Raw genomic sequence first — 22702 nt, 5'->3', positions numbered from 1 at the left:
GGGTCCCAAATTTCAGGATGTGAAGTTATTTAGTTTGACTCAATGACAGGCAGTGGCACTGAATTTGTGAGCTTGCAGCTTGATTACAGACCATAAATTGTGCCAAATCAAATCCACCACCTAATTCCACACGGATTGAGAGTACAGCAGCAATGGGAAATACAGGAAGCTCAGCAATTTTTTTCCCCCCCTTTTATTTATTTGTTGGAGAAGGGAGAGGATGTCGTTGAAATAAAACCACCTCATTTTGTGCAAATTTCTCAGCTTTGCTGGAAGGTTCAAAGCCCAGCTCTCTGATCCACGATTTCATGGGTTCTGCTAAAAGACAACATCTTCCAAATGAGATTATTTTCCTGGATAAGGCAGGGAAGGATCTATTTTCAAAATGTTGCTGTGAACCAAGCCAAGGAAAGACTCAAAGCCACCAAGTGCAGGCTGTACTCAGAGCTGACAACACCACCAGGCTGGGAATGCTGCAAGGAAAATCACAGGCAGGTAACTTCTTTTTTTTATTTTTTTTTTTTTTTTTTTTACCAATATTGATTGTCTGACTCTGCAAAAACGCTGCAAATGTGGCAGGAGAAAGCCTTGCTGATGTTCATGGACTGCAGGGTGCTGGGGTCAGGGAGCACCACGAGCCAAGGGTGCCCAGTGCACACTTTAATGAGCTCTGACATCGAAATTCAGCCTGACCTTGTGTTCTACAAGAGCAGGGATATCGTGAGCTACATCAATAAAACCCCAACAAAGTCCCTTTCTTCAGCTGAAAGGAGTCTCTGACACCTGAGCTCCTATAAATATTCATTGCTAAAACAGACCAAATGGTGTCGAGGGTTATTTTTGGTAGGACTGGTGGTTGCAATTGGGTTTATGCCACAAAAAAACCTAAACAATGGAGATTTTATTTATGAAAATGTAATATTAGAAGGAGTAGATTAACTTAGACTTTCAAATGGGGGTATAGGAATCTTTCTATATGCATTTGCTGATGATATTTAAAGAAGCTGGGCACAGACTGGGGCTCACTAGTGATCAAAAAGTCCTGAACTGTTTTACAGTGCATGGGTGCAGGTCATGATGAGATTATTTTACAAGGCCTCTTCTCTATTTAAATTCTCATTTTCCTTTGGCCTATCCCAGGATATTATCTGAAATAAGAGAAGTACTTCATCCTTTCTTATGAAGAGTTTTCTGATCAGGGCAGAGCAGTTTTTGTTGCTTCAAATAACATCTGCATAATCAAAGTGTGGTAACACAACTTTTGAATATGCTTGTAGTTGGCTTTTGTTAGTTAGTATCTTGTTTTTTTCTCTGGAATCAGAGAAAATCTTGGAAATCAGAAATCCTGGAAGATCAGGACCAAAGTTTATTAACTTCAGTTTTGTCCCATCTCAGCTGTGGGAAACTTCTCCAAGGTGAGTAGAGGATGGAGCAGCTCTGCTGGGAGGAAAGGCTGGCACAGCTGGGATTGTTCACCTGGACAGGAGAAGATTTGGGGTGAGCTCAGGGTGACCTTGAAAGGGAAACAGGAAAGATGGAGAGAGACAATTGACAAGGGATGGAGTGATGGGACACAAACTGACAGAGAATTGGTTTAGATGGGATATTGGTCAAAAAATCATTCCTGTGAGAATGATGAGGCCCTGGCCCAGGGTGCCCAGAGCAGCTGTGGCTGCCCCTGGATCCCTGGCAGTGCCCAAGGCCAGGCTGGACATTGGGATTTGGGGCAGTGGAGGTGTCCCTGCCATGGCAGGGGTGGCACTGGATGGGATTTCAGGTCCCTTCTCACCCAGCTATTCCATCAGTTACACATTTAAATAAATCTGCACATGTGGATAATTCCATCTAGCTAATTCCAGCAGCCAGCTGTCCTGCCCAGAGCCCACACACACAGACCCTGCTCAAGCCCCCTCCTGCAGGAAGGCAGCCCAGCTGCTCCACGACTGGGGCCATGGAAGTGGCACATCCCAATCCCAGCAGAGGAGCCACTCCAGCCAAATGTAGGGCAAGCTCTGCTCTGCTGCTTATTAAACACCATTCATCACAGCACACTTCATGTGCCACAGCTGCATGTGGAAATGATGGCATTTGTGCACAGAAAAAAAAAGAAAAAAAATCTCCTTAAACTACTTTTTCAATATTATTTTTAGCCTTTAGCTATTGCTCAAACTTAAGACGCAGGCATTGTTGTTTTAGGACCTTTTTAACATGTTCTGGCCACACTGAAATCAAGAATTTAAAAAATATCTGCTTATTTTAAATGACATTTATAACTATGCTTCCTTAGCTCAGGAACAGCCACAATCTGGCTTTCCTTTTAATTTTGCTGCTTTCCCACCTTACAGCTGCAGTTTCCATGCAGGCAGATTTGATGGGAGCTTTGTGCATGTGAATATTGTTGGCAGAAGCTTTTTGTTCCACTTTTATTAAAAAAAGGAATACCTGTATTTGTGATGCACTTAACGATGGATAAATACATAAATATAATTGCATAGTGTATTGCAAATGCACATATTTATGTATAAATACATAAATCAATAAGTACATAAATTTGTGAGTTATCAGAATTTTGGTTTTGTGATTGTATTTTTCCTAACTCTTTACTCAGGGGCATTTCTGACCCATCATGTGCTGATTTATTTTTCCAGAAGGCCATGCAGTGTTTTTATGTTGCTCAGCTGCCTGGGTTGGTGCTGGGAGGGCACAGAAAGGTTGGAATGAGTAGATGTGGGAGGAATTATATCACATTTTGCATTCAGACAACCCACAGTTGGGATTCTGACATCACTGCCCGTGTGTGTTTTTAAGTCATTGTATAAATATGAAAAATCCCAGGTAAAATTAACATGACCTCCAGGTTTTCCCAAGCTTATAAAGTTATTTTAAAAGGAACAGGGTTTTCCCTAAATTTACTGGAATTTTATTAATACACCCCCCAAACCCTGATGTGGCAGAGTGGCAAATCCACAGCACAGGATGGTGAGGGATTTGAGGAGAAGCAGTCCTGTCCCTCTTGCAGGTATCTTCATGCTGGGGAGATTTATGGAAGATCTCAGGAAAAATTTCCCTCTGTAAAAGCTGTCAAGGATTGGAACAAACCACCCAGGCCAGTGGTGGAGTCCCCATCCCTGGAAATGTTCAAAAAACATGTGGATGTGGCACTTGAGGACAGGGATTGGGGTTGATGGTTGGGCTTGATGAGCTTAGAGGTCTTTTCCACCCTTAATGATTCTCTGATTCTGTTCAAGGCTAAAGGATTAAGAATTTAAAAGACTCCAATCCTTGATGATGTTCTTATGTGCCTGTAGAATAGTCCCTAATTTACTGCTCAGACACAATGAAGAACAGACTCTCCAGAGAGAGAAAAAGAGGGAATTTAGCCCTGAAAAAAAGGATGGAGAATAGAAAGGAAAATTAGTAAAGACACAGGAGATGCAATCTAAGTTCAAATGAAATATCTCTGCCTGTCTCAGGGGTGGTTCTTCTCTTATTTGACAGGCTGTGCTGATCCCATGGAGTCCTCACCAGAAAAAGTTCCCAGTGATGCTCTAGAAGGTGAGTAAATGCATGTCAGGAGGAAAAATAACACTCCCATGCAAGGATGATTTAAGATTATTTTTCCCCACTTCTGCCTGAGATTGGATCTATTGTAACCTTCCTAAACCTTTGTTACCTTTGTAATTTAAACTGACACGTTAAATGCTAATGCAATTGATGGGGGTGAACAAGTGGTCAAGGAACAGCCTGATCTGACTGCATAATGCATCAGAGAATTGCAAAAATATGCAGGTCAGATATAATTTTGACAGAAAATGGCTCGCTGCAAGGGTTTATGTTTCCCTGGATGGTCTTAAAAAGAGTTGGGCTATGGTAAGTACCAGAGTGCTCGAAAAAAATACCAAGTTAAACTTGATGGAAAAAATCCAAGTTCTCAATATCCTCAGATTTCATTATCAGTTTTTATTGGAGCTGGGATAATAAGATTATAGAATTAAGAGAAAAGTTATACCCATTTTCTTCAGCTCAGCAGCCCTAATGTGCAGAAAGGAAGTGACACTCATTTCTCACCATAAATACAGCAAAAATTGTATTTATGCCTGGAAAATGAAGTCTCTGACCATGTACAGGTCCTTACTGAAAATTCTGTTACCTCAACAGGCACTGGGGCGTGCAATAACCCTTAGGGGTGGGTAAAAAAGGAGTTTGTCATCAATTCATCCTGAAGTTGAAGACTTTTTATTTGGCATAGCGTGGCTGTGGAGTGGGACCAGGGTGTGAATCCTGGAGCAGATGCCCACAGGAGGAAACCTCCCTGTTCCAGGGGTAAAATGTGTAAATGAAGTGAAACAGCAGAGAAAGTCAAAGGCACTTCAACCCAGACCTCTTTATTTTCAGTTTAGGGACATCCTGAAAAATAAGACACACATTAAAAACCCCTCTGCTGCCTGGTTGAGATGATGTGAAGCAGAGGGAAATGGAAAGTTGGGCAATGTTCATGTCCACCAACACTCCGTGGATCCCACCTTTATTTCCTGATATTAATATATGTGCTTTGAAAAGCCCTGGTTTAGAGCACAGATTATTTTCCATTTTGGGGGCTTGATAACAAACTGTTCACTCCAGCCTGAGCATTACCAATATTGGAAGTATCAGTTTTTCCCTGGACCTTTTCTGAGCAAGAACAGAGTGACTTCCAAAATTTTCAGCACTGACATTATGCCAGTATGGATTTTGGTACCATATTCCTTAGAAGAGTGTCAGGTTTTTTAACTCTAAAAACTCAGGAATCCCTCAGACTTTTTCCACAGCATTCCCCACTCCAAGAAGCCACCAGCAGGTGCTAAATAAACCAGAACAAAGACAGCAATTAAAGATATAACCATTCCCTTCAAGAATCTGACTTATTTTCAATATTTTCCTGATTTTTTTTTATTACTTCAGCGGTTTTTTTTTTTTTTTTTTTGTCCTCAGAGGAAATTTCAGGTTTGAATTTGTCCTCCTGCCCGCACAAGCGCTCTCTGCATTCTTCATCTATGTAAGTGTTTAGAAAGGAAAATTGAAATGTAAATTGACTCAGTGCCTTTAAAAACCTTAAAAAAATAATAATTCAGTGCTACTCTATGAAATGGAACTCTCCTGGCTGCTTTAACCTGCCGAGCAGGTTAGCATAACATGAAATCAATTATTGTACTCGCCATATAAAAGCTGTCAGGTTTAATACTTAACTGCAGTATCTCCCCTGAATGTTTGATTTCCAATCATCATCCCTGTGAAGCTCCAGAAATGCAGAGACATAAGAAAGATTCTGGGGTAAGAAATTTATTAGACTACCCTGAGTTATAAAAGTGAAATCAGGAAAGAATAATACACCCTGCAAACACGGCTCCCTTTTTAATCAAACACTTCCCAGCCCCATAAAACAAAGCAGAGAACAAACTGCAGAACAAATATTGAATTTCTCGTCTGCATTGTAATAATTGTGACACCATCTCACTTATTTTTCAGCTCGTCTGGAAGCAGCTTTCACTGGAATATTATTCCTGTTCTTTTCTGTCCTTTTTCTTGAATTTCTTCTTGGGTTGTTTTGGGGTTTGATTTTGGTTTTTGTGGGGTTTTTTAATGTGGGTTTTTTTTTTTGTTTGTTTGTTTGTGTTGTTCTTTATTGTTTGGTTGGGTTTTAATGGTTTGTTTGGTTTTATTTTAAATTTTGTTTGTTTGCCGTTTTGTTTTTGTTTGGTTTTGTTTGCTTTTTGGGTTTTTTCAGTTTTTGTTTAGTTTTCTTTTTTTCTTTATTTTTTGTGGTTCTTGGGTTTTCAGGGGATTTTTTGGGTTGTTTGTTGTCGAGGATTTTTTTTGGGGTGGGACTTTTTCTCCAGAGGGAGAATCAAATAGAAAAATGCTTTAACTTTCCCAGCTCTTCTACTGCTAAACTTTATTCTGTACTTATAACACACAATGCAAATAATTATTGATCTCTTTTCTGATTTGAGCTTTACTGTGTGACCTTGCTGTGGCTAAAATTGCAATCTTAGATGTTCCACCTGTAGTGGTGACCATAGGCAGCAACTTTATCATTTGAGAATCCTAAAAATGATGAATTAAGGGTTGTGAAGTGCTGGTGCTGTGACGAGAGTGGGAATTGTTTGTAACAGAGCTGGGACAAAGACCCGGGGTGGTGGAAAAGGAGTGAAAATTGTGACTCTGACTCCTCCTTGCTGTATTCCTGAAGGGATGGGGAAGGTTTGGAGTTCTGGGAAAGCTGAGAATGCAGGAAATGGAATGGCAGGACACAGGGAATGGCTTCAAAATGACAGAGGGCAGGGTTAGGTGGGATATAAAGAAGGAATTCCTGGCACAGGGTGCCCAGAGCAGCTGTGGCTGCCCCTGGATCCCTGGCAGTGCCCAAGGCCAGGTTGGACACTGGGATTTGGGACAGTGGGAGGTGTCCCTGCCATGGCAGGGGTGGCACTGGGTGGATTTAAGGTCCCTCCCAACCCAAACCATTCTGGGATTCTTTCCCTCTGAGCAAAGTCACCTTGGAGCCTGTGTCCCTCCCTCTGACCCCAGCCAAGCCCAAACACCAGGACAGGTTTCTGAGAGCTGCTCCTTGTCTGGTTCAAGGATTCCAAAAGCAAAGCCCAAACCATCTGTAGGGTCTGGTTTGAAGCTGTGCCACCTGACAGCTTTGGGGGATTGCCTCTAGCAGCAGAAATATTGCCTGCCCATGGTCCATAACAGCTTGGAACAAAGAGCTATAAAAGCAGGGGGCAGGAGACAGATTTATCTCGGTGTGTTTCAAGAAATGATGATCCTGAATTGATTCCTTCTCTGAAATACAAACTCCATGTTTAGCTCTTCTGAAAAAAGGGGGGTAAAAAAAGGAAAACCATAAAATAAAGCAGGATTTATCCTCAAGATCAACTCTCATTCTCTTTCAGAAATTACATTCTAGACAGTAAGTGATCATTATGTGCCAACAGGGCTGAGAATCTGATTTTAACTTTCAGGTAACATATTAGGGCCATAACCAAATCTGAGAACTATTATCATAGCCAAATGACTGTAATGCTTCAAGGCTGTAACAGTCATCACCTTTTTATCATTCAGATTACCAGCCAACCCTGAAACAATGAATTTCTTTAACATTATTCTCCCATAACCTTTAACTGTATGCATTATTTCAAACATCTGAAATAATCCTTTATATGACACAGTAGAATAATACTTTTGCCACTCACTGCACACTGGAATTTGTTAAGCCCAGAGTAGTGCAAAAACTCCAGTCTGTTCTGTCTGCCATGGAAATACATTTATTTCAATTGTGCTGGAATGATGTTTAAGTGATAAATAATTTGAAGGAACACTGATAGGAAGCATAAGGTTCATAAAAGTCCAGAAATGCTGCTGCAGTTTTATCACCATTATAAAAGTGTCCTGCTTGCCTTGTTTTGGGAGGGCTTTACTTGGGCAGCTCTCCCATATTTCACGTGGAATGTGCAGCATAAATATTCCATGGGTTCATTACAGAGCTGTGTTTGTGATAAACCTTCCCAGAGCCCTTTCAGGAAATGTTTATTCCTGTTCTGTCAAGTGGGTGCTAATGCCCCACGCCAGGTCTCTCCATAGGCCATGCTGATAAATAATCCTGTGTAAGCTCTGGTGATTCTGTGCATAAACTCTCCTATATGTGAGTTACTGCAGAATCACATTTATAAACACAACACTGTGTTTCTTACCTGTGTGGAGGTGTATTATGATGGCAGAACTGGCATTTATCTGGACTCTTGGTGTGAAAACGTTTCCAGCCACACGAGCAATGCATGAAAATACCAAAGCAACTGCTTGAAATATTGCCAGGGAGAGGGGTCTGAAAAAAACCCCAGGAGCCTCGAGGCTGCTGAGTACAGAACACTTTGGATCAGGCCCTTGGAGAGCACAACCTCTAAAATAATAATTTTGAAGGATTAAATTGTGTCTTCTTCAGTGTCCTCACAAAAACCAGGATGCCTCAGAAAGGTCTCAGCAATACAGAGCAGCAGCTTTTTAATGAAGTTCAGCTACTTCCAAGAACTTGAAAATGTAGGCTTAGAAAATCTGAATGCATTTAAATATTTCACAACTGCTTTAAGGAAAAGAGATTCAGACACAAAGGATTCAGGCTCTGGGTAAAGGACAATTATTCTTGTGCTGAACAAGCAAAGAGGTGTTGGACTTCAAGTCCAATTTTTCTGTGATTGCTTGTGTGACCTTTCACAAGCCACACACGGTCTGCCCAGGGAAACCAGAAAGTGATTTCCACTGGCTTCAGTGGAGGGGAGAATAAGCTCCTAATTTCTCTTTGAATCAGTTTTCTCATTAGTAAATTACTGATCTCAGAGCTTAATGATTCCAATGCTCTTCAGTATCCTTGAAGGGGAACTGATATTGGAATGTTAACTGTCCTTACTGCTAGCAGCCAGGGAGCAGAAAATCCAGATTAATAGGGGCACTTTGGTGGCCATGGCCACCACGTGGACTCGCGTTCCCCCCAGCCCAAAAGAACAAGGCAAGAGTCAAAAAGTTTAAACATTTCAGCTCAAGAGAACGCTGCTTCCTCAGCAGCTCCCTGGAATTTCCTGCAGGTTTTGCTGTATTTTAGGACAGATTTTCATTTGCTGTCATCTCAGCACTCCACTAAAGCATTTATTTCATTCACAGAGTTAATCAGCAAGTTCACATCACCTGGATTGGAAATTTCTGGAGCTGAATTTTCCCCTTGATCCAGGACTTCAGGGCTGGCAATGTTACTCCAAGCTCAAGGAGAGGTAAAAGTTGTTCATGCTGGCAGAGCTCAGCCTCCCACAGCAACCCCTGGCAGGAAAAGGTGACATTCCAGGGGAGGAGAAACCAAAGACTGACAGCAAGTTTGCTGGTAAGTATTTTAAAAAAAAAAAGGTCAGTCCTGAACCTTAAAGAGGGCCAGCAGGAAATCATTAAATCTAAGTGATAACCTGGGTTTATTTTAATTTGCTCACACGGATTTTCATTGACAATGAATGGATTGTGGAAAATAAAATAAACTCCATCAAAATGTGGAGTTGTCTATAGCTCACTGCAGGACTTAGAAAATAACTGTAATAAGCCAGCCAGATTTCCTACCCCTTTCTCCTGGATTAATCTGTATTACCTGCATCACCAAAAGAGTGACTTTTATACAGTTTAAGTGCCACCTGCTAGTCCCACTGGAGGATTTCAATAATTTTAACTGTGGGTTTTGATGCCAATATTTCAATTAAAGCCCTCAAAGCCTTGGCTCAGATGCCACCAATCCCTGAAGTCACAGGGTGCTACATGGCCATGCAGATGAGCAAAATCCCCCAGCTGTGATTCCTGAAGGATCCAACCCAGCAGTCCATGGACTTCATGGGAAGGTGGAATTCCTTCCTCTGGATGTCCTCCATGGACCAGGTCACCATCAGGGACAGCTTCTCAGGGATCTTTCAAAGTTATTCCTAAATTCATATATTTATGAATTCCATAAATTCAACTGTTAAAGTCTTCATAAACTCATTGGAATAGGGGCAAAAAAAAGATTTTGTCCCTTCCCAAGGTGGCTGCTTGAACCTGTAGTCCCTGTGAGAATCAGAAAAGTTGAGGTTGAAAAGACCTTCAAGAGCCTCGAGTCCAAGCCAGGGGATTGTGCCTTTTCACTTAAATTAAAAAAGAAACATCCATCTCTGCTGCAGAGGATCACCTGGCACGCCTGCTGATTTATTTAACTAATTTTTCATCCCATAATTCTTCCAATCTGTGTTCAAACGATCTCATCCTGCATTTCTTTGCTGAAGGTTACCAAGCTGGCAGAGCTGTGTCCTTCTGATGACAGATCTCTCTGATGCTCTGTTTACCTGCCTTTCATCTGCTCCAAGGCTATCAGAGTTGGTTTTTTTTGGTTTTGTTTTTTTTTTTTTTGTTCTCATCCACAAGGAATTCAGGAATACCCTTCCTGCTATCCCCCACCCAAGCAGAAGGATTTTTGCACGGTAATAAATCCTTCCCCATATGTTATTTTAACTCCTGAGCTGGTGGTCTTGTCAGAACAGCTCTAATTGAGTAATTAAATAATTGATCATGGGAATCAGCTCAAACTGGTACCAGTGGTCACCAGCAGCTGCTCAGCTTCACTCTTTGTAGTCCCAACAATGGGATTTGTTCCATTCATTCCAGTGCTGGATTCATTCCCAGTCCCAGGGGCCAGCAGGCGCCGTCAGGAGGGCAGGAATGTTCTCAGGTTATTTGAAAAGCCATCAATTTTCCAAAGTGTGCTGTGCTGAATTAAAGCTTGTCCAAACTCCTCACCCTGGCCATATTTCCTGCCCATCACGTTGGAGATGTCAGCTGTTGTTTCACCACCTGTGAATCCGTCTGTGCTCGGGCTCTACGTGTGATTTATGAAGGTTCCTCTATCCTGTTGCCTACATGTGACCAATGCAGCATTTTATTCATCATTCTTCTTTTTTTTTTTTTTTTTTTTTCATGCTACATCCACCTATTAGTCACAATTTTAAGACAGGGAAATATGGAAATTTTTATTTCCATAACATTCATTGAAGTTTTTTCTACCTTTTTTTTTTTTTTATCATGAGCTATTGAAGTTGTATTGACACAACAGCTGGGGTAGATATTTTAATTTACAATTTTCACCACCCACACCCACATTCACTGCTATGAAAAGTGAATTTTAACCACGAGTGATACATAAATGAACCTGATGATTTGTAATCATCAACAGCTCAGGTTATAAGGAATCTCCTGCTGAGGTTACACATCAACACAGACAGGAGCAAAATTGCTTTGCTCATAACCTGTGATAGATTTAATAATTTTATTTCTATTTCTTTCAGAATACTGGGAAACATTAGCCAGATAATGATGCCTTTTCATTACCAAGCTTGTTCCCTCTTTCAGAAAACAACTTTGGACTGCAAGAATCACCTCAAAAGGGATTTATTTTGTGGGCTGGTTTTGCTTTTCTTTTCCTCTATGTTATCTTTGTGCCTGAGCATTCCTGTTTTTCAGTCCTACTGCTCTGCTCCAATATGCTCCCAATATTTTTGTTTTTACTGGCTCATTTACCCTATGCAATAAAGATGCTTGTCATGTCATAAGGTAAGTATTTTCCCTAGAAATTGCTGTAAAACTTTGTATCAAACTGGACATTTCTATTGATTTTTGAATTGATATTTGCAGGTCTCTTTCTGCTTTCTTTTTAACAATTGACTTTTAGACCCCCACATTTCTTGAAAGAAATATGGCTGTAAATTGCAGTGATCTTGACCTGCTCTTTTTCTCCTTTTATCCCTCAGAGCTTTGCTATTCTAATAGCTTTTCTTATGCTCCTTGCAATTAGTTCACAGAAAATTAGAAGAGATAATGGTTAATGAACAACTGCCACTCACTGTCAGTGAAGTGCTGCGAAGGAAAAGGCACTTTCAGAAGTCAGAGAAATGAGAAAATAGTACAGAAACAATGAGCATCCAGAGTTGGGGGAAAACTGTGAGAAAGTGAAATTTTCCTTGATCAAGACCCTTTTGAGAATATTCATCACACATCAAGCCCTGAGGAACTTTCCTAACCCAGACATGCAGTGAAATGATTCCATGTCAGTTTAGGCCAGTGATATTTTTAAAATATCTTTCATAGGCTTGTCTTGGACCACTTCAAAGATATATGAAAAAAAACCCCAATTATGATTATTAAACGTGTATAACATAAAGTATCAATATTGACACCCTTCTCACCAAGTGCCTGCATTGAAGTTGTGGTGAGGGTGCTGATAATACCAATTTATTCTTTCTCCTGCAGAGGAACCCACAGTGTCCACCTCATTAGGAGAATGATTTTCCTTGTAGGATTTTTACTTTCATTTCTCCAGGGTGAGAACGAAAATCCCAGAGTGGTTTGGGTTGGAAGGGACCTTAAATCTCATTTAGTCATGGGTCTAAATCTCTACAGTACCCAGTGAAACAGGGAGAATCTTTTATTCTGCTTTTCTCTTGGATCTAAACCAAATCACATCAAATTTAACGTGATTACCTTCAGAATTAGATCTCACCCAGGATAAAGCACTCCAGCAGGATATTCCTGTTCCTTATTTCCCTAACCAAGCTTAGTCACAAACATCCCAGATGTGGTTCTGAATGTTGTTTGTCCTCCTCCAGGAGAAAGATCAATTCTGTTGTGGAAACAGTGCTCAGCATGGGATCACTCTAATCAATTTGAGCAGGCTTGGTAAAACTATCTGGTAGTCTGCAATCCAGCAGCATCAAAGCTAATTAATACTTTAGTCAGCTTAATGAATGTATTAGTGGTTAATATTTGTGTATAAGCTCCTCATAACTCAATAATCCTATCCCATTTGCATTATTAATAGGACAGGTATGAGCTGATTGATCATAAAACCCATTAACTCAGATTTGTGCTGCCTTCAGTTCCCTCCAAGGAAGAGCAGGAGTCACTGAGGATTGCAGGGAGCAGACTCTATAAAGGCCTTTTCAGATTCCAGGTGAGTGGGGCTGAAGAATTGCAATGGAAAGTTGCATTTTAAACCAGACCTGAACTGATCTAGAAGGTGATGGGTGTCTAAACCCAAGGGCTGAATGCTCTGGTTTATGAGATGCCCAAATTCTTTCAGGTCAAGGCAAGAGAAACAGCCAGGAAGAAGGAGGAGAAAGAGGGAGAGGTATAATCCACTCCACAAAATAATTTCCCTTCATTTCCCCTCCTCTCTTTGCCCCACTCCTCACATAAAATCCACGGAGTGGGAGCTGATTTATTGAAATGAAGCTGGAGGTTGGTTCAGGTGGGAGACGAGTAAATAAACCAAGTGCTTCCAACGCCTGCTAGAGAAGAACAATATTTTTGCAATTTCCCTCCTACAGGCTTTGTGTTCTACAAAGAGAAATAAAAACGTGCTTCAACCTCTTCAGCAGCCTCGGAAAAGCTTTTGCTTATTCACAGCCCCTCACAACAGAGGCCAGCTAATCCTCTGGAAGGGGAGAGCACCGTTCCAGCACTGCAGAGAGTGTGCAGGCAGATGAATTCCATTGGAACAACAATAAAAAAAAAAAAAAAAGAGATGAGGAAAAAGCAGCTCCTTCCTTTGGAGACTCATCTTTTTAATGCACCATTTCCACAGGATCTTCTAATTGCTTCTTGTGGGATTGGAGTGTTTTCTCTTGCAGCCTCTCTTTGGAAATGTGTTACATTTCCTGGTACGATGTTCTGCTTTTTTATTTCTAGGTTTGAAGAACTGTTTTCTTATCTTTTTTTTTTTATTATTATTATTATTTTTGTTTTCCTTCCCTGAGATATTTTCCCCATCTCTCCCATTTCCATGTTCATGTTGTTATTATCAGTGAAATTTAAGCTTCTGTGGTGCTGTGAGGCTGAATCCTCTTTTATTGCCACACTTTCTTATGTGGTGGGACAGCAGCCAGAGCTGCTGGTTAATCACTTCTGAAGTCCTCCATGTGGCAGGGACATGTGCTATGAATTATCCAGTGAGCTGTACCTGCATGATTAACGAGAATCCATTCTCCACTCTGCACTCCAGTGCTCCTCCAGTTGCAATTTCTTTGTTAGAACCGTGTACAAAGGGAGTGAAAGAGGAAAGGAGGCAGGAAAACATCAAGGAAAGGAGTTTGTGACTAAAAAAAAAAAAAAAAAAGGGATAAGAGCAAGCAGCAATGCTTGCTCCCAGGGCTGGCCAGATGTTTGCTCATCTGTTCAGGCACAGCTCTTTATTGTCAGCTGCCACACACAAGTGGTAAAGTTAGAGCTTAATTAGTAATTAGAAGAGTCTGCCATGAAAATGAGAAGAAAGAGGGAAACAATCTTTCACCTCTTCTCGTATGATTTAACTGGTTAAAAATGTTCCTCTGTTTTGCATAGAGCTGAGCAAATCACTCATTATAAATAATGTATTAACCTAATTTCATCACTTTTACTCTGTGAGATGTTCCTGACTAGATTTATAACTATTGCTTCTTGAAAAGTACTGGTACCTGGAAGCAAATCACCAGATATGTTATATGCTCATGGTAATTCCATACAAACAGGTTGTGCTGTAAATTGAGAAAGTCTAATATTACCTCTCCAGGTAGTATTTGAGAAATATTTAGGAAATAGCTTCAGAGAAAATATTTATAGCTAAAATCAGTGTGTTGGGAACATTTTGTGCACCTGAAGCTCACTGATGTGTGTGAGGAGAGTCATTGTGAAGGACTCAGGGCCAAGTAAAAATTAAATATTTCCTAATATGCCAGTTAAATTATTGCTATCACTAGATTTGCTTAAATTAACAGAGTCATAGCTTTGTGAGATAGAGAATATCACCTCAGGTGTGCAAAACATCCAGATATTGCACTGCTCCAACACAAACTGTCAATCTTTAGCTAAACTTGTCTCTGGGTTACAGCAAATCTTTTATTTCCCTTGATGCAATTCCATTTTTTCCTTTGCAGATCTCTGTGCAGGGAGTTCAAATAGGAGGGGAAACACCTCCTGAGGTAATGCAGGAAGACAAAATATGCAAAGTGTGTCCAGATCTCTGGTTTGGAGAAGGGATTGCATTTCTGGGAAGCAGCAGAGACCAAACCAGGCAGTGAGAGCCTGGCTGCCCCCAGTCTGTGAAGGGCAGTGAGAGTCAAGGCAGGTCAATACATTTTGGGGAAGGCCTTGAAACTGGGATTCTGCTTTTAGCATCTGGAAGGTGCCACCAAGAGGAACTTTGCTTTGCAGTTAATGTTCACCATGCTGGTTTAAGAAGTGTGGCTAAAGCTCCATTAATCAGATTTACAAAAGGATCTGGTGGTCTATTTGTTATACTCTTGGTGTTAGTTCATAACTCTCAGGAATTCAAATTAAAGCAAGATGCAGGGACAGATTACAAATATTTGTAGATGTGGCTGCAGCCGCTCCAAAAACACCAATACAAAAAGCAGATCTTGTTCACCCATTGAAAAATTATCATTTACTGTGCAATTAATCCACAAACAAATTTATTCTCTGCCTACTTAGCAATCCTCAAACCAGCAATTTTTTCCTGGTTTAATGACTGAAGGAACTAAACCATATGAATAGATTTCCTTCTATTTACTCTCCTGTGACATTGGACTGGCATTTGAGAATTATCATTGGAACTCTCTGGTGCTTTTAGAGCTGAACCCCAGGAAACTGAAAGATACAAAATCTATTTTCAGGATGGGATTGTGCATATCCTCTGCCATAATGTATGTAACATAACACAGTGCCTCTGCCTGCACTGACTGCTACAGGATACACTCAGACTCTCAGTCTATTTATTAAAGATCAATTTTTGTGATATCATTGATCCCCTGCACACTGGGATTGTCATCCTCGCTCAGGAGTAGCTGCAGGAGCAGCTGAATTCAATCCTTTCTTCTCCATCCCTCTGTGGATTAAACCCTGGGACACATAATAGACACTCTCTGGGAAGATAATGTGCCACTGGTATTAGACAAAAAAATGACAATAATGAAGGAATATGTTGTTAAAAATGGTGAAGAATAAGAGCCCAATCATTTCCTGCTCTGTGCCCAGGAAGATACCAGGATAAACAGACAGCCAATCTATTTAAGCACTCAGAAGATAAAGGATGATAAGAAAAGAACCAGCATGGATGTTCTGAGAACAAATCATATCAAGCCACCTTGTGCAGATAAGGTGATAGGGAAGAAGGGAAGATGTGTGCAGGAGCTGTGGTGATGGGTTAGTAACAAAGAGAAACAGAGAGAAAATCATGATAAATGAGCAGGAGCAGCACATTTTCAAGGTGGAGCAATTCTTCAAGGCTACTCCTCAGCAACTCCACAGCTGGAACATCTGGCTTGTCTTGGATTGAGGAGAATTCTTGGAGGAACATGGTCAAAATTTCAGAAAAAAATGGAGCATGAGGAAAGCCTGGCAGGATGGAGCTGGGTTAATCCTAGGGGGGATGGTGAGGGAGGGGAAATATCTTCACATGTGGGAAGTTCCTTTAGAACCTCCTCAGCATCAGCTCCAGCTCTGTCCTCCGTGGGAAGTGTCCTGGGAATGGGAGAATTTCCATGATGAAATTGCAAGGGCAATTTAGGATGAACACCAGGGAAAAGTCCAGCCTAAAGGCCAGAGAGGTACTGGAGTCAATAATGCAGGATCTGTGGAAGGACAGGTTAAGCAAACATCTGCCAGACACAATTTAAGTCTGGTTTATGTCATCTTGAGATAAAAATAATGTGGGTGACTACACTAAAAAATCCTTTCCCATTATCCCTGCTTTCTATGTTTCTATTTTCATTTTTGTCCTGACAGACAGCTTAAACTTGGAGTAATTAAAATATTTGAAGCCAAATAATGAATCTAAACTTTTTAGTGTTTTGTATTTTGTTAGGGAAACTCAAGAGACTGTGTTTCTTGTTAGTTGCAAGGATCCCCTCAAACCCAACCTCAATTAAAGATATTGATCTTAATTTTCTTATTTTTAGAGCAATGAAGGCTCAGGTATGATCTTGCACTGTTAATTCCATGGACTTAACTCATTCTGCAGAGGCAGATCCAAAGGTTTCTTTAAATTAGATGCCCAGCAGCCAACAAATATTTGTTGCAGTTGTTTATGAAGTCCTGTTCTCATGAGATCAGAGGCAACTTCTATATTTTCCTTTGTTGAATTAATTTTATAAGCTCTTCAGGCTTGGTGTTGTTTCCTTGCTTATTGTGTGTTTTGCTTTTCAAGATTGTTTTCATCCAATTGTCCTTCCTTAGATTTACAGTGAAAACAACTGAGGACACTTTGTACATAACCCTTTCATCCAAAGTGATTGAAAAGTTCAGCTGAATATGCTCAGTGCTTTTTTTTTTTTTTTTCACTTGTCATCCTTCACAGCTTCCCTTCTTTACATTCCACCTCCAAATATTGTTTTGTTTAAGGAGGAAAAAAAAAACCACCTCATCCTGGTGACAATTTGCATAATATGTTAATGCTGATATGCATCCAGACATCTGGATGGCATTTTAATATCTCATTCTCATTCAGACAAGTAGGAACCACACAGATGGGAGAGGCAATTTTAAGAGCATTGTTGTAAACAAATAAGGCAGCCAGGAAATCAAACACACTCCACGATGGGCTTTGTGTGTGAGGATGTGCCCATGGCATGTTGTGGCTGCAGGAGAGAGCTGCCTGCTCCACTCCCAGCTACACCAAGCACTGGAAATGGAGATTTGGGATCATTTTGTGGGAAATTCCTTTCCCAACCCAATAAAACTGGCAGCTCAGATCATCAGATCATCAGATCATCAGATTGGGGCTCTGCTGTGGGCAGACAGACAAACTGTCTGTGTGGGGTCTGGTTTAATCTTATTTCCAATTAGCAATAGAAATATCACCAATCCTGATTGCTTCAGGAGGGAGACCTGGAAATGGTGTTCTCCTGCTCCACACAACCACGGCATGTGAAACCCTGGTAGTGATTTGCTCCTGCTGTTAAAAATTCACCTCCACAGAGGTCTCAGAAATTCCCTGCAGTCCCCTTTCATCTGCTGCTCGTTTGGAGCTCTTTACAGGACTGGAATGGTTTTGAACTCGAGCATCCACAGCCGGTGCTGAATTTTGGGAGGCTGCTCCAGGTGTTTGTGCAAGAGCCATGAGCAGCCTTTGCTGTAGGTGGAGCTGACAGCTCAGCAGATGCTGCACAAGGGTGCCTCTCTCAGGATTGCACTAAAGTCACAAAATCACAGATATTCCCAGTAATCTGAGCCCCACAGGTATCATCCCAGTCCAGCTCCTGGCCCTGCACTGGGCAGCCCCAAGAATTGCTCCTATCTTTTCCAAATAACACCATAAACTCATTTATTTTCCCCTTCATCTCTTAGCAGCTATGGCTACAGATCCCACACAACTAAATTCCCAGAAATTTTCAGGAATTCAGCTGTGTTCAGTGAAATGCATGATAAAAGAGTCCAGGACTCTTCCTTCATCTCCTGAAGCACAGGTAAAAAATTGTAATTTAAATTCTACCCCTTCACTATGGAATTGGACAGGGCTCTGAGCAGCCTGCTCTAGTGGAAGGTGTCCCTGCTCATGGCCTTTAAAGGTCCCTTCCAACCCAAACTATTCTATCATTTTAATTATAAAGGCATGAAAATATGAGGAAAAAAACCAATTAATTTTACATTACCAAAATAGATATCTAAGCCTTTACTGGAATATTTCAGGTAGTGAACATCAGTGAGCTATTTAGGAAATCAGTTAAAACTTTGTGCCTGGTTCAGTCTGGTGGACTGAAAACCAGGGGAGTCTCTTGAATAATAGAAAATGGGATTAGAAACTCAAAGACATGGGTGGGTAATGACCTCAGAAAGCAGTTTAGCAGGGGAACTTGTGAAAACAGCAGTTCCTAAAATAATTCTGTTTTTCCTCTCACCTCAAAGCTGCAGATTTGCATGTGGCAAATGCTAAGGAGGGGTGGAAGACAAGTCCCAGGAATGAGAGACAGAGGTAATGGAAGCACAGAGGAAAAGCCTGAATTCGTGGGTCAAACTTAGGAATAAAAACAAGACTGCAGCATAAAATAACCTGACAGGAGCTTTTCAGAGAGAATGGTGAATAAACCAATTTTCCTTCACAATTACAACCTGCTCCCTGTGTTGTAGTAATGATTCCAGGGGACCATTCCCATCAGCCTGGGGATGATTTCCACCACTGCCTCTTCCTCTTTCCATGACAGAAGTTTCTCTCATGCTCCATCTCTCTCACTTTTCCTTTTTTTTTGAGCCCAAATTTGGGTGCTGTGTCCAAGCTGTGAGCCAGGTAGCAGCAGATTGAAACTGTCACCAGGATTGGGAGCAGAACTGGAAGCTGGAATCTGGGCCAGGAAGTCTTCTAGTGCAGCTATAAAAACTTGATGTGCCATATCTTAAGTTTGCCTTAAAACAATAAAAAAAAAAAGAGTCAATAAAACTTTAATTCTAAGCATGCTAACGTTGACAAATTTAGTTAATGTCTGGCAGAAAAGGGAGGATAAAAATAGTAATTTGATTTTTAGTGTGCAAATTGTGAAATGGCAAACAGTGTCTGCTCTCCAAGAGGATTCTGTACTTTGTTCACACAGCTGGATTTTTGTGATGGCTGAGACAGGCTTAAAGAAAATCTAAAAATGATCTAATTGTTCCTCCTTCAAGCCTGGTGATGATGGAGCTGCTGTGGCAATCAGAATATCTGGGAAAAAAAACATTAATAACCAATGATTCTCTAATCACAAAGCACTGGAAAGCAGGAAAACAATTAAATGATGATGGGAATAGTCAGAAAACAGGGGATAGAGGCTTTTAAAGCAGAGATTTGTTTGTTGAAGGCAGATGGGGCTGATGTGCTCCTTCACCAGGCTGAGCAGGTCGTGCTCATTCCATGATCATTCCTCCACCTTCCCTTCCTTGGAATTTCCCCCCTCCCTGAATTAAGGAAGCAGCTCAGAGAACCCAAAGTTATTTTTGAAGTCAATCATTTTCCCAAATATCAATCTTCCTGCACCTCAGCATCCAGCAGGAGCTGGCGGTTTTATGGGATTGCAGGAGCTTTTGGTGAAAGGTTTCCATAAAATATGTATGAATTCATTGTATACACACAGCAAAAGGAGAACAGATATATCACAGCAGATCATATTTTTGTGTCGTCTTTGGTGAGAAAATATAGATCAATCGATTCTAAACTGTTTTCTGGGACTGGAACAGCACAGAAAGCACTGGGTACCTGATGCTGACACCACAGGAAGAGTTATTGTCTAATGAGTTTTCTCCATTTGGATCTGTAACAGACACTTCCACCTTGAATGAAATGAAATTTGTTGTCTCCTATTCTTTATCAACATGTGAAAACCAGAAAAGCAGTTCCAGCTGAATAGTTTAAACCACAGCCACATTAAAGCCCTTCAGCTGAAAATTTACAAGAACTTTTATGTGAATAATGTCTTGTTCCTCAAGCCTGTTTCCAAAGCGAATGTCTTTTCAAAAACATTGCAATTTCTCCAAAACAATGAAGCTGCTCATTCAGGCTGCATGATTAAATTTGAGGATTTGAAAGCAAGTGAACACAGAGTATTAAAGCAGCCAGTATTGATCTGCATTATGAGCATAATCCCCACTGCTGGAAGAGGTGCAGAGGAGCAATCACAGTGCCTGGAGATGACTTAAAGCTGCTCTTAATTTGTGCAGCCCTGGTTTGGTAGCAGAAGATCAGTCAGTAAATTGAGGGATCATGAGGGCTAATCTTTTAAAGGATTTTTTAAAAAATATTCTCAGGAACTTGGATACCTTGATTTCTGGAAAGCAGCTGTCAGTGCAGGTGTGCTCCTCAGCAGCATCAGGTGGACACAGTAAACTTTCTAGCAGTGATTTCAAAACCTACTTTGTTCAAAAGAGGTTTAATTAAAAGGGAAAGGGCTCCTTTCAAGTTGTTCCAGGCATTAGCTGCTTACCTTAATCAATTAAAAAGAACAAAAAGGTGGGATTGTCTCCTCCAAGAGATCTTTTGGAACTGCTCCAATACTCTGTGTAATTTTAGACTTAGGACAGCTCCTCGTTCTAACCAAGAGAATAAAACTTCACAGGAAAAGATGCATCCCATTGTGTGCAGAGCTGCATGGAGGCAAAGAAGCATCAAAATGCTCCATTTCTCTCCCTGCCTTGAGCAAAGTTCCCCCTGCTCTCAGCACCAGTGCTTCAGAGGGTCCCTTCTGATGGGGCTGAACCTCTCTGGGGCTCTCTCAAAATTGTTTAGTTTGGTTTTTTTTCCAAAGCCAGGGGTTCCAACACTTCCCCACCGATCTGCTTTCCACGTGTTCTTGGATTTCAGAGTGGAAAATCCTCGCTTTTTACAGAGAAGTTGACCAGTGAAGGCAGAACAGAGAGACAAAGCAAAGCCCTGGAACTCCAGGGAAAGGGGATCTGATTCTGCTAATCCTCTGTAATTCCTTTATTTTGTTTTGTGGACCATGCTGCTCCTTTCTCCTCTATCATCTTGTGTTATCAAAATTCCCTTCCATCCTTGAGTTTCCCTGCAAAATAGATTGTGTCCTAAAATGGTATCAACTCCCAAAGTCAGCCTGAAAGAACAGGGAGCACTCCTCAGCAATTTGCATCAAAATTGTAGATAAAAATTGTGGATTCATCCTCTGTCCCTCCAGCTGGCAGGAGAGACGAAAGGCTTTGTTTTTATCTGTGTGTTATGTACAGTATTCATAATTGAAATGGTAATTTTTAATGTTCTTGGCTGGTTTTTGTTCAGCGAGATCCATTTCACCCTCCTGCCTTGGGAGGGGGATATCTTAATCATATTTATAGCACTTATAAAAGTCATTCAGACCTTATATTTTATGAGATCTGAGGCATGTAGTGAATTTCTACTGAGATTCCTCTTTCCCCCCCCTCCCACCCTACCAGGAGATAGGACTGCATTAAATTATCTGAAATTTAAATGCATTAGCTGTTAGCCAGGGCGAATTTTCATATAAATTAATACTGTTATTGTATTTTAATAAAGCCACAGCATTTATGGAATTATGCAGACATCAATTACTTGGAGGTATCTTGGAACAATTATTGACTTCATGCATCAGCTATTCCCTCCCTTCCAAACCAGTTGCACTCTTCAGGAACACCATCCATCAACAAGCCATAAAACCACATTTTCAAAGCCTTGCAGCCCATCACTGTTCGAAAAAGCCCCCTGAGCCCACGACATCCTAATGTGTGGCTGTGTAATTAAAATTTTGACATATGCAAGGAGTTGTAAGATAGATAAAAGAGCCTGGGCTGCAAACAGAAGTTGAAAGGCTCCCAGCAGATGGCTGGTTTGTGGGAGAGGCACGGGCAGAGCCAAGAGATGACAAACAGATGGTTTAGGTGTGAAGGACAGGCTGGCCATGGGATGGGTGACAGCTCCGTGCAGTTTTGCTTGGAGAGGAGGTCAAACGTTTTACATGTTTCTATTTGCACTCACAGAAATGTGCCGGTGGAAAACGGCCAGCAGGACAGGATAAGAATAATAAAAATAATAATAATAAAAATAATAATCAGCATCAAGGCATTCCAGACTGGCTTTAGGGAGGAAAAGCTGTTTGTTGGAGCTGCAGCTCTCACTCGAGGGAGAACACAGCCACTTCCACCCCAAGTCCTGGCTGTGGGTTGAGCTGTCGAAATTCCAACAGAAATATTCCAAATTGTGGCAAAATCAGACTGCCAGCATCTCCAGGTGCCTGAAAAGCAGATTTAATCACGTTGTAAATGAACTGGAGCTTGCAGGCTCCTTGCTTGTCTCTAAGTGTTGTGTTAATTGTGTGATGAGTTCAAATTTAGGTGATTCTGCACCAAAACCATGACCAAAAGGAATCTCCTCTGGGCAGAAAGGATCAAATCAAATATTACTTTTTTTTTTTTTTTAAACAATGGCAAGACTGAAATCATAATCACATTAAAATTACAATGCTGTTAATCCTGTTCTTGAGTTTCGTTCCCTGTTACATTTTGATTCTCTCTTATTTGTCAGACAAGCTCAAAAATTGCATCAGCAGCTACAAAATGGAAGAATTTCTGCACAATAATGGGCAAAAGATTCATTTAATAACCAAATCAAATTTCCTAAGAACAAAAATGGTGCTGGGATTTT

General features: G+C 40.9%; 2 long non-coding RNA genes across 3 annotated transcripts; both read left to right on the top strand.

Annotated features, from left to right (window-relative positions):
• The first annotated feature begins 265 nt into the window (after positions 1–265).
• LOC148222461 (uncharacterized) lies at positions 266–8874 on the top strand. The gene is made up of 4 exons (XR_015805959.1): positions 266–495; positions 1396–1497; positions 3499–3555; positions 8698–8874. It is a non-coding gene; the product is annotated as an uncharacterized LOC148222461 (long non-coding RNA).
• A 70-nt stretch (positions 8875–8944) lies between these two features.
• Positions 8945–21428, top strand: LOC148222460 (uncharacterized). 2 transcript variants are annotated; one of them, XR_015805958.1, is made up of 3 exons: positions 8945–12544; positions 17917–18032; positions 18472–21428. It is a non-coding gene; the product is annotated as an uncharacterized LOC148222460 (long non-coding RNA). The 2 variants fall into 2 exon arrangements; XR_015805957.1 differs by having other exon boundaries at positions 17914–18032.
• The last annotated feature ends 1274 nt before the right edge of the window (positions 21429–22702 follow it).

Source organism: Sturnus vulgaris, chromosome 11, assembly GCF_052056855.1.
Source record: "Sturnus vulgaris isolate bStuVul1 chromosome 11, bStuVul1.hap1, whole genome shotgun sequence".
Taxonomy (NCBI): domain Eukaryota; kingdom Metazoa; phylum Chordata; class Aves; order Passeriformes; family Sturnidae; genus Sturnus; species Sturnus vulgaris.
Note: the sequence above shows the minus strand (reverse complement) of the source record. Positions and strands in the feature narration are given on the sequence as shown.